This window comes from Xenopus tropicalis, chromosome 10 (assembly GCF_000004195.4).
Source record: "Xenopus tropicalis strain Nigerian chromosome 10, UCB_Xtro_10.0, whole genome shotgun sequence".
NCBI lineage: Eukaryota > Metazoa > Chordata > Amphibia > Anura > Pipidae > Xenopus > Xenopus tropicalis.
This window is the reverse complement of record NC_030686.2, coordinates 25164832-25176290: the sequence shown is the minus strand read 5'-3', so window position 1 is coordinate 25176290 and position 11459 is coordinate 25164832. Positions and strand designations below refer to the sequence as shown.

Genomic DNA, 11459 nt, shown 5'->3' with positions numbered 1-11459 from the left:
TGGAAATCAACCCAAATCCCTATTTCCCATTTTAAAAATAAAATGAATTGGATTATGGTTAACGAAAGGCTAACTAGCATACTTATAGATAAACATGACAAATTCATGAAAGTGTGGGAACCCTGGTATATTTATTCCTTCCCGACAGCAGAAACCTTATCCACATTTACATCCTAAATTAACTATTGAAAGGACAGTCGAGACAAATAAGAATCAAGGTAAACTTTATTGGGGCTGAATACAAACGGTCCTCCCACAGATGCTGACCTTATTGAGTTTTATTTTTAATATGGGACCTCAAAGGCTACACCATACTATTAAGTTCAAATGACCAATTTTGAATATAAAGAAACCGTCAAGTTTAATTTTTTTTTTTTTTTTCTCTTATTTTTATTTTCTTGTTATGTCTTTCTTATTCACCCTTTGGCCCCACTATTTATCAAGAATGGGACCACTTCTCTCTTCCTTCTTCTCTCTTTTCTCTCTTCTCTCTTTAAGGATATAGATTGTTCAAAATGACATTATATTGATATCCAACCTGTAAAAGTTAAAATGCAAATAAAAATCATTGAAAAGAATAACACACTTAAAATGCATTCTATTACTAACTGCAGACATTGGGTTAGAATGGGTTAGCAGGTGCTGGGTAATGTGGTAAACACCAGTACAATGGGCCCTAGACCATCCAGACAGGTCCATGCGCCTAAATGCCTTATCCTCCAAAAGATTAGTTTAATTCCTACACTGGGGGGAGAAAACATACACATATGGGGTCCAGAAACAGTACGCATAGAGGATGGCTTGGTCTAAGGTACAATGACCTGGCAGAGGCAGCTAGATTAAAAGAGTGGTATTCACAAATGCAGAGGGCTCTGGGGAGGTTCAAATAGCAGGCATGCCCCTGAGTGGAGTTATTTTGGCAGTTCAGGGCCATTAGTGCTTCAAGTAAAAGGAAAGGCTAAGAAACAAATATGGAAAGGGGAGTTGTAGGCATGGGGAGGTAAACACAAATCCAAAGGGCAAACCCCCGAGGGGGAGGGACACGTAATCTTTAACCTTAGTCAACATATGCTTACACCAGGGGAACAATCACTTTTATCTAAAGGGCTCTCAATAAGCTTTGACCTCCTAGTGGATACGTATAAATTCCAAAGAAAGCTCAAACTAAAAGAGCATTTTAGGGATACCCCCACGATGGGCTACTCTAAATTCAGAGCCCAGAGTAACTTTGAACCACCCAATACCCCGCCCTCAATGCGCACCTTTGGCAAAGTAATCTCCAATGAGATCTCTGCATCTATTCATGCTTGTAAAACTTCTCCAAATCTTTCGTGTTTATAACGACGGGCCATAAAATCTTTAAAGGATGACACTAACCTTGTCATACGGCAAGCTGATAAGGGAGGAACAATAGTTCTGTTACACTATAGTTACTACTAACCTGAAATTTTATCACACTTACCGTAAACTTCCAAATGACCCTACCAAATAGTTCAAACAAGAACTTGATAATCTCCTTGCAATGGGACTCGGGCTGGCTAGATCAGGATGTATACCAATAGCTAGGCTCAGAATTGCCACAAATTCGAATTATTTACACACTGCCCAAGATCCATAAATTGATGTCTGCCCCTCCAGTCAGATCTATTATTTCAGCAGTAGGCTCACTTTATCAACCCATCACATGCTTTATTGATTCTTTCCTGCAAGCACTGGTCAAAGCAATGCCATCATACACACAAGACTCCACACATATCATTAAAATACTTAAAGATTTAGATTTTATCCCTAAAGATAGTTACCTGGTAACTATGGATATAAAAAGCCTGTACACAATAATTCCCCATTACCTTGGGCTAAGGGCACGTAGGATGACAATAGAGAGACGCCCAGATAAACAAATACCCACAGAATTCCTGTTGGAACTTTTGGAACTAGTTCTTACCTGTAATTATTTTAGATTTGAAAATACATTCTTTTTACAATTGACTGGTACGGCAATGGGCAGTGCATTAGCTCCATCACATGCTAACCTGTTCATGTTGGAGTTTGAACAGAACTACATTAAACCGATAGCAGGATCCCACTTACTACTATACCAACGCTACATTGACATTCTTACTACTATGGCATGGTGACAGAGATTTCCTTTTTTGCCTTTCACAAAGCACTTGAAGAGTTAGACTCCCCTATGAAACTTACCATGACATCCGACCCAGATGTCTGACTTTCTTGATCTCCATATTTTCAGAGCAGGAGACAAACTGGGCACACGTTTATTTCCCAATCCTACAGACAGAAACACGATTTTACATGCAGCCAGTTTTCACCCACCAGCCACCATCAGGGGGATCCCCTAATCTCAGATCTTACGTATCATCAGGAATAATAGTGACCCTATGACCGCACAAGACAAACTACAGGAAGCCTTTGATAGATTCCTACTCAGGGGATACAACAAACAGACACTATTTGATCAACTTACCAAAGCTCTTGGATACAGACAGGAAGATTTATTGCAATCTCGTCCTGCAGTAACCTCCAAAGAACCTCCTCTAGTATTTACCACTACATACAGTTAAGCGGCCAATAAAGTCATCAATCATAAAAAATAATTGGTCTATGGTAAATATGGACGAATCTCTTTCTCTTCATCAAACACAATTAAGGCCAGGATGTTTTAAATGTCCTGGATGTGTAACATGCCGATGTATGCTGACTGGTATTGACTTTCCCCATCCATATACGGGCAAAAGATACAAAATTCGACAAAGGCTTACATGCACTTAATCTTTTGTGGTTTATATCATTGTATGTCCATGTGGAATATATTATGTGGGCAAGACAATTACAATCCTCAGGGAACGGATTGGCAACCACAGGTCAGCCATCAGTAAGGCTCTAAAAGAGCGGAAAGCGACTCAGCCAGTGCCCAGGCATTTCCTTAAAATGGGGAACCTTCTACCCAGCTTTCAGTGGAGGACGGCATGGTCTAAGGTACAATGACCTGGCAGAGGCAGCTAGATTAAAAGAGTGGCATTCACAAATGCAAAGGGCTCTGGGGAGGTTCAAATAGCAGACATGGCCCTGAATGGAGTTATTTTGGCAGTTCAGGGTCATTAGTGCTTCAAGTAAAAGGAAAGGCTAAGAAACAAATATGGAAAGGGGAGTTTGTAAAAATGTACTTCTGCTCCCAAGGGAAGACTTTGTTGATGCCCCTAATTAAGAGAAAAAGGAGGTAAATAAAAGGAATAGGTGCACCCAAAAGACATCACAAATGTGGCTAATAAGGACTCCTGACGGCCCGTAATGAAGGGAGGAGGGTAGTGACAGGGTTAGGAGGAGACAGGAAATGACATCAGAGGTAGGGAGAGGAAACACAGGGGCAGCGTAGGGGAGAAGCGGCGCCATCTTGGAGCAGTGTTGTGCGCATCATGGCAGCTGAGCTGCGGGACCTGATGAGCTGGCTAAGGAGAGAACACTGTGAGGAGTGGGGGGGCGAGCAGCTGAGTGCACTCAACACACAGAAGGCGGCTGGCGCAGCACAAGGCAGACCAGGCCAATGGAGGAGACCAGGAGAAGCCTGAAGGGGGGCTGACCCCCCGCTCAGGGCATAACCCCTCGACATGAAGCACAGAGGCCACAGGAGCAGGAACAGTCAGACTGCGAGGAAAGTGCAGCCTCAGCCACAGAGCAGGATAGTAACCCAGGTGAGGGACCCAGCAACAGTGGTGCAGGACCAGTAACTCCACGACAGCCCAGGAAGCTGAGGGAGCCGGACTAGGAACACTGTTTCATCAGTAGTCCAGCAACAGAGGCCAGCAGATTCAGGATCAACAGCCAGCACTATGAGCCAGGACCAGCCGGTGGTTCCTGGTGAGTATGTGGCGGGAGCAAAAGATCAGGGGCAGTGGCATAGGCAGGAGATAAACCAGAGGAATAGCGAGAGCAGGGCTGAGGGCATTAGAGACAGGCATGGCCATGGGGGGCCTTTACATTTCTTCACTAATGCTGGCCTATCATACTGTAAAAGGAGCTGCTCAGAAATTATATACAATTTATGGCAGAAAGACATTATGATATTGGAAATGAAAGTCTCTTTGAAAATAAAAACTGCAAACACTTTTTACAGTTTGTAATCCAACCATCATTTACATACACCAAAAACTCTGGCATTAGCAAAAGCAGCAAGAGGGCAAGCATATTTGGAAAATAGATTAAACATGGCTGAAGAAGAAAGAGGGGGCTGCTCCTAGAGTCCCATATAGATATGCTATTACAAATGTTTCAGATAAATAATTATTGATAAAAAAAGTATTCATTGATGCATAGAACAGAATATGTCTGAATCTGTCAAACACATATAAATAGTTTTTAGAGATTTCAATTTTTATAAATGCTTAAGGGTGCAATAAGGGTGAGGGTGATGAATAGAAGAAAGTTTCTAGAAGGCCACTAGATCAACATTTGGTTGTGGTGTCCACTGTACTAGACAATAAACATCCATTCACTGACTTTGTTGGGGTCCTTTTTAAAACATCTGCCCTTATGACTACCCCATCAAAAACTATTGTACTTTGCATTTAACTTTAGGACAGCTAAAAGGAAAAAAACTTTACCAAGCTGGACATAAGGGTTAGGGTGATGAACAGAAGAGGAATAAGTAGGAGGTTAATGTGAATAGAAGACTTTAAACAAAGAATGTCCATTATGAATTTTAAGTTTGCCTTTTAATCTATGTAATGCCCTGGCCATCTTCCAAGAGTTCAACAATATAACCATCATGGTTAAGTTAGAAGTCCTTTCATACTTCCAGAAGTACTCTAAATGCCAAACTTGAAAAAGTCTTTGAGGTACTAATACGTCCCTTTATTGGCTACTTCTACTATCTTTAACCATGGCTTTAAAATAAATGCCTCTAGGGTTTCCCCCATTCTGGATAGGCCTTAGTGCTAGTATTATTGTCTTTACAACTACTACCAGCAAGTCATCAAAGGACTATATTTAATCGTATTCAGGCCAGTATTGAAAAAGGAGTAATACCTTATTCCTGGTCTACACAAGGGGTACAGCAGGTAAAAAGAAGGATCGAGGAGACAGGTAAAGAGATTAGAACAAACTTCATTCATGAGATCAAGCTCCCATTCCTGCAAAGGATCTGGAGTGATGTGAAAAGGAGACATCCAGAGTTGAGAAAAGCTTGGAAGAAGAGTTAGAGAAAGCTTAATATGCGCTAGAATTTAGTACCAAATTATAAAAATATGTCCTTCATATGTCCTCAAAAAAGAGGCTGATTTATTAAAATATTACATATAAATATATATATACATATTTATCAACCAAATATATATATATACATATTTATCAACCAAAGTACTATTTATTTTGCTTTTTTTGCAGAAAGATGTTGGGTTTTTTTTTTAGAAATCTATGTAAAAAATTATCTATGAAGGAAGTAAACATTTTTTTACGATATACGGAGTAATTTTTTTACTAATTACGTGTTGTTAATGGTAAAGAATGTTTTATTCGATATTAAGTAAGCTAGTATTATTAATAAACTATATATATATATATATAAAAATTGTATATTTCAGTTAAACAGCAAAATAGTTAGTTTGGTAGCAGTAGTTACCATTACCAGTCCAAATACTATTTAAAAAATTAAACATTTTTAAAAAATTTCCAAAACGGAAACATTTTTTATTTCCCTATTGAAAAAGCAGTAGTAGCATAGAGGAAAGGAGGTCCTCTAACAATGGTAGGAAAATAGCAAAATGGTAGCAAAAAACACACCTTTACATTGACTTCAATGCAAATATTAGCCTTTTCGCAAATTTCTACACTGTTTTGCAAATTTGTACACGGCACATTTGCTCATCACCATTGATGACATGCTTCCCAGAAAATAAAATACGCACACTTGGAATGAGAAGACAAGGGCAAGATCCACATTGGGAATACTAAATAGTGTAATTACAATCAATGTGTTGTTATGCCAAGGGCCTCAAAAAATTTTTAAGGGTGAAGTCAAAGGCATGACCCCGGTTCAGGAAATGATATAGCTATGTGTCAGGCACAGATACCTTGAATTTGCTTTAAGAAATTCTCATCTTGTCAATCACACAGATCCAAATGAACATGAACAGGTAACGTTAATCTGTACTGAATGTGCGCTTCCAAAAATCAGACACAGAAATGCATTGAACATTCTAAAAATATTCCTTTATTTACAGATCAATGGAAAAGAGAGGCAACAAAATGGAGGCCTGCTTGGGATTACGCACTTGTATAGTTATTCCATCCTGCTTTGTTTAAAAAAAACAAGGCAGACCAGGCCAATGGAGGAGACCAGGAGAAGCCTGAAGGGGGGCCGGCCCCCCGCTCAGGGCATAACCCCTCGACATGAAGCACAGAGGCCACAGGAGCAGGAACAGTCAGACTGCGAGGAAAGTGCAGCCTCAGCCACAGAGCAGGATAGTAACCCAGGTGAGGGACCCAGCAACAGTGGTGCAGGACCAGTATCTCCACGACAGCCCAGGAAGCTGAGGGAGCCGGACTAGGAACACTGTTTCATCAGTAGTCCAGCAACAGAGGCTAGCAGATTCAGGATCAACAGCCAGCACTATGAGCCAGGACCAGCCGGTGGTTCCTGGTGAGTATGTGGCGGGAGCAAAAGATCAGGGGCAGTGGCATAGGCAGGAGATAAACCAGAGGAATAGCGAGAGCAGGGCTGAGGGCATTAGAGACAGGCATGGCCATGGGGGGCCTTTACATTTCTTCACTAATGCTGGCCTATCATACTGTAAAAGGAGCTGCTCAGAAATTATATACAATTTATGGCAGAAAGACATTATGATATTGGAAATGAAAGTCTCTTTGAAAATAAAAACTGCAAACACTTTTTACAGTTTGTAATCCAACCATCATTTACATACACCAAAAACTCTGGCATTAGCAAAAGCAGCAAGAGGACAAGCATATTTGGAAAATAGATTAAACATGGCTGAAGAAGAAAGAGGGGGCTGCTCCTAGAGTCCCATATAGATATGCTATTACAAATGTTTCAGATAAATAATTATTGATAAAAAGAGTATTCATTGATGGATAGAACAGAATATGTCTGAATCTGTCAAACACATATAAATAGTTTTTAGAGATTTCAATTTTTATAAATGCTTAAGGGTGCAATAAGGGTGATGAATAGAAGAAAGTTTCTAGAAGGCCACTAGATCAACATTTGGTTGTGGTGTCCACTGTACTAGACAATAAACATCCATTCACAGACTTTGTTGGGGTCCTTTTTAAAACATCTGCCCTTATGACTACCCCATCAAAAACTATTGTACTTTGCATTTAACTTTAGGACAGCTAAAAGGAAAAAAACTTTACCAAGCTGGACATAAGGGTTAGGGTGATGAACAGAAGAGGAATAAGTAGGAGGTTAATGTGAATAGAAGACTTTAAACAAAGAATGTCCATTATGAATTTTAAGTTTGCCTTTTAATCTATGTAATGCCCTGGCCATCTTCCAAGAGTTCAACAATATAACCATCATGGTTAAGTTAGAAGTCCTTTCATACTTCCAGAAGTACTCTAAATGCCAAACTTGAAAAAGTCTTTGAGGTACTAATACGTCCCTTTATTGGCTACTTCTACTATCTTTAACCATGGCTTTAAAATAAATGCCTCTAGGGTTTCCCCCATTCTGGATAGGCCTTAGTGCTAGTATTATTGTCTTTACAACTACTACCAGCAAGTCATCAAAGGACTATATTTAATCGTATTCAGGCCAGTATTGAAAAAGGAGTAATACCTTATTCCTGGTCTACACAAGGGGTACAGCAGGTAAAAAGAAGGATCGAGGAGACAGGTAAAGAGATTAGAACAAACTTCATTCATGAGATCAAGCTCCCATTCCTGCAAAGGATCTGGAGTGATGTGAAAAGGAGACATCCAGAGTTGAGAAAAGCTTGGAAGAAGAGTTAGAGAAAGCTTTATATGCGCTAGAATTTAGTACCAAATTATAAAAATATGTCCTTCATATGTCCTCAAAAAAGAGGCTGATTTATTAAAATATTACATATAAATATATATATACATATTTATCAACCAAATATATATATATACATATTTATCAACCAAAGTACTATTTATTTTGCTTTTTTTGCAGAAAGATGTTGGGTTTTTTTTTTTAGAAATCTATGGAAAAAATTATCTATGAAGGAAGTAAACATTTTTTTACGATATATGGAGTTATTTTTTTACTAATTACGTGTTGTTAATGGTAAAGAAAGTTTTATTCGATATTAAGTAAGCTAGTATTATTAATAAACTATATATATATATATATATATATATATATATATATATATATATATATATATATAAAAATTGTATATTTCAGTTAAACAGCAAAATAGTTAGTTTGGTAACAGTAGTTACCATTACCAGTCCAGATACTATTTAAAAAATTAAACATTTTTAAAAAATTGACAAAACGGAAACATTTATTTCCCTATTGAAAAAGCAGTAGTAGCATAGAGGAAAGGAGGTCCTCTAACAATGGTAGGAAAATAGCAAAATGGTAGCAAAAAACACACCTTTACATTGACTTCAATGCAAATATTAGCCTTTTCGCAAATTTCTACACTGTTTTGCAAATTTGTACACGGCACATTCGCTCATCACCATTGATGACGTGCTTCCCAGAAAATAAAATACACACACTTGGAATGAGAAGACAAGGGCAAGATCCACATTGGGAATACTAAATAGTGTAATTACAATCAATGTGTTGTTATGCCAAGGGCCTCAAAAAATTTTTAAGGGTGAAGTCAAGGGCATGACCCCGGTTCAGGAAATGATATAGCTATGTGTCAGGCACAGATACCTTGAATTTGCTTTAAGAAATTCTCATCTTGTCAATCACACAGATCCAAATGAACATGAACAGGTAACGTTAATCTGTACTGAATGTGCGCTTCCAAAAATCAGACACAGAAATGCATTGAACATTCTAAAAATATTCCTTTATTTACAGATCAATGGAAAAGAGAGGCAACAAAATGGAGGCCTGCTTGGGATTACGCACTTGTATAGTTATTCCATCCTGCTTTGTTTAAAAAAAACAAGGCAGACCAGGCCAATGGAGGAGACCAGGAGAAGCCTGAAGGGGGGCCGGCCCCCCGCTCAGGGCATAACCCCTCGACATGAAGCACAGAGGCCACAGGAGCAGGAACAGTCAGACTGCGAGGAAAGTGCAGCCTCAGCCACAGAGCAGGATAGTAACCCAGGTGAGGGACCCAGCAACAGTGGTGCAGGACCAGTATCTCCACGACAGCCCAGGAAGCTGAGGGAGCCGGACTAGGAACACTGTTTCATCAGTAGTCCAGCAACAGAGGCTAGCAGATTCAGGATCAACAGCCAGCACTATGAGCCAGGACCAGCCGGTGGTTCCTGGTGAGTATGTGGCGGGAGCAAAAGATCAGGGGCAGTGGCATAGGCAGGAGATAAACCAGAGGAATAGCGAGAGCAGGGCTGAGGGCATTAGAGACAGGCATGGCCATGGGGGGCCTTTACATTTCTTCACTAATGCTGGCCTATCATACTGTAAAAGGAGCTGCTCAGAAATTATATACAATTTATGGCAGAAAGACATTATGATATTGGAAATGAAAGTCTCTTTGAAAATAAAAACTGCAAACACTTTTTACAGTTTGTAATCCAACCATCATTTACATACACCAAAAACTCTGGCATTAGCAAAAGCAGCAAGAGGACAAGCATATTTGGAAAATAGATTAAACATGGCTGAAGAAGAAAGAGGGGGCTGCTCCTAGAGTCCCATATAGATATGCTATTACAAATGTTTCAGATAAATAATTATTGATAAAAAGAGTATTCATTGATGGATAGAACAGAATATGTCTGAATCTGTCATACACATATAAATAGTTTTTAGATATTTCAATTTTTATAAATGCTTAAGGGTGCAATAAGGGTGATGAATAGAAGAAAGCTTCTAGAAGGCCACTAGATCAACATTTGGTTGTGGTGTCCACTGTACTAGACAATAAACATCCATTCACAGACTTTGTTGGGGTCCTTTTTAAAACATCTGCCCTTATGACTACCCCATCAAAAACTATTGTACTTTGCATTTTACTTTAGGACAGCTAAAAGGAAAAACACTTTACCAAGCTGGACATAAGGGTTAGGGTGATGAACAGAAGAGGAATAAGTAGGAGGTTAATGTGAATAGAAGACTTTAAACAAAGAATGTCCATTATGAATTTTAAGTTTGCCTTTTAATCTATGTAATGCCCTGGCCATCTTCCAAGAGTTCAACAATATAACCATCATGGTTAAGTTAGAAGTCCTTTCATACTTCCAGAAGTACTCTAAATGCCAAACTTGAAAAAGTCTTTGAGGTACTAATACGTCCCTTTATTGGCTACTTCTACTATCTTTAACCATGGCTTTAAAATAAATGCCTCTAGGGTTTCCCCCATCCTGGATAGGCCTTAGTGCTAGTATTATTGTCTTTACAACTACTACCAGCAAGTCATCAAAGGACTATATTTAATCGTATTCAGGCCAGTATTGAAAAAGGAGTAATACCTTATTCCTGGTCTACACAAGGGGTACAGCAGGTAAAAAGAAGGATCGAGGAGACAGGTAAAGAGATTAGAACAAACTTCATTCATGAGATCAAGCTCCCATTCCTGCAAAGGATCTGGAGTGATGTGAAAAGGAGACATCCAGAGTTGAGAAAAGCTTGGAAGAAGAGTTAGAGAAAGCTTAATATGCTCTAGAATTTAGTACCAAATTATAAAAATATGTCCTTCATATGTCCTCAAAAAAGAGGCTGATTTATTAAAATATTACATATATATATATATACATATTTATCAACCAAATATATATATATATACATATTTATCAACCAAAGTACTATTTATTTTGCTTTTTTTGCAGAAAGATGTTGGGGTTTTTTTTTTTAGAAATCTATGGAAAAAATTATCTATGAAGGAAGTAAACATTTTTTTACGATATATGGAGTTATTTTTTTACTAATTACGTGTTGTTAATGGTAAAGAATGTTTTATTCGATATTAAGTAAGCTAGTATTATTAATAAACTATATATATATATATATACAAATTGTATATTTCAGTTAAACAGCAAAATAGTTAGTTTGGTAACAGTAGTTACCATTACCAGTCCAGATACTATTTAAAAAATTAAACATTTTTAAAAAATTGACAAAACGGAAACATTTATTTCCCTATTGAAAAAGCAGTAGTAGCATAGAGGAAAGGAGGTCCTCTAACAATAGTAGGAAAATAGCAAAATGGTAGCAAAAAACACACCTTTACATTGACTTCAATGCAAATATTAGCCTTTTCACAAATTTCTACACTGTTTTGCAAATTTGTACACGGCACATTCGCTCA

The 11459-nt window shown here is 38.4% G+C and overlaps 1 long non-coding RNA gene across 1 annotated transcript; it reads right to left on the bottom strand.

The window, feature by feature from the left end:
- Nucleotides 1-207: 207 nt before the first annotated feature.
- Nucleotides 208-5263, bottom strand: LOC116408058. The gene is made up of 2 exons (XR_004220703.1): nucleotides 2203-5263; nucleotides 208-538 (listed from the first exon to the last, which is right to left on the bottom strand). It is a non-coding gene; the product is annotated as an uncharacterized LOC116408058 (long non-coding RNA).
- Between the last annotated feature and the right edge of the window lie 6196 nt (nucleotides 5264-11459).